The sequence below is a fragment of the Triticum dicoccoides genome, chromosome 3A, assembly GCF_002162155.2.
Source record: "Triticum dicoccoides isolate Atlit2015 ecotype Zavitan chromosome 3A, WEW_v2.0, whole genome shotgun sequence".
Lineage (NCBI taxonomy): Eukaryota > Viridiplantae > Streptophyta > Magnoliopsida > Poales > Poaceae > Triticum > Triticum dicoccoides.
Window position 1 is genome coordinate 69,302,834 of NC_041384.1, and position 1,196 is coordinate 69,304,029.

Consider the following 1,196-nt stretch of genomic DNA (forward strand, 5'->3'; position numbering starts at 1 on the left):
GAGAGAGAGAGAGAGAGAGGAGTCGATTGAATGCTCGAGAAAAACAAGAAGAGGATCAACAAGAGGAAACGCAGATGATCCAACAAGAGAGGACAGAAGGCACAAGTTGCAGACACAAAATCGATTGAAGCAAAGGATCTACAGAATCGGCCTCCGAAAGCACCCGTACGAGCCGATCAGCGAAGAACAACGGCAAACAAACTCGCCACACGAGGAAGCGGAGCCCATCTGCGAAGAAGAGCCGCAAGAAACTCAAGAAAAACCTTGTAGGGTCCTGCAAACAGAGCACGTACAGATCCGACGACCAAATTAAGGAACCGCGACAAGTGCAAGAAAGCTCTTGCAGCAAGGAAGGAAGAGAAAATCGGCCTCCGATGGGCCAGATCTGGAACAACTGCAAGAACAAGTGCAAAAGGGGGGGAAGAACACGTACGTCGTCTTCCTGCTGCGGCAGGGGAGAAAGAAGGAGGGGGTTTAGGTTGGGGAAGAAGAAATGGAGGGAGGTGGAGGGGTTTGGTCAGGTGAGGGTCACGTACGTACTACTCGGCTGGCTGGCTGGCTGGCTGGCTCTGCGCAGCGATGCAAAAAGCAGAAGAGCTGCCTCCACTCGCTCTTTGTTACTTCTACGCTGACTGGTGGCCCCAGCTAAGTCCAGAGAGAGAGAGAGAGAGAGAGAGAGAGAGAGAGAGAGAGAGAGCGTCGGTCTACCCACGTACGTAGGGAATCTGCCCGTTTCTCTGTTCACTTTTCTTTTTCTTTTCAGGTGACGGTGATAAAGCACAATGGATCAATCCCATGGGATGGACCCGAATAATCACAGGGCAAGACGTTTAATTAGCTCATTTAACCACCAAGAACTATTGTCTCCAATGCTATACATCCACAAGCGAACCGATATTATCATTTTTCTTGTCACCATAACGTTTATCTCCAAGAAATGATTTCGAATCCCATTGGGAGGGAATTTCTGATTCCTCACAAGGGTGTGCTTCTTCTATAAAAATATGTCCTGACTGCTAGTGCCTATGGATGTCTTTTTTAGCGCACTACACCGTCACCCCTCTTCCGGCGTACGTGTGTAATCATTGGAGACAAAGCTACAACTCCATCGAATAGATCAGGGCGACCTGAATAAACCTCTCTTCCGTCCTCCTCCACCGGTTATGTTGGCGTGAGAGTGTGGGAATGCCCTGATC

The 1,196-nt window shown here is 49.5% G+C and overlaps 1 protein-coding gene across 1 annotated transcript in view; it reads right to left on the reverse strand.

The window, feature by feature from the left end:
• The window catches only part of LOC119271250 (bidirectional sugar transporter SWEET4-like), a 2,686-nt gene extending 2,149 nt beyond the window's left edge, over positions 1-537 (reverse strand). Inside the window, exon 1 of the mRNA XM_037553153.1 lies at positions 434-537. The gene's annotated coding sequence lies outside the window, so the exon portion shown is untranslated. The remainder of the gene's footprint in view (positions 1-433) is intronic.
• Between the last annotated feature and the right edge of the window lie 659 nt (positions 538-1,196).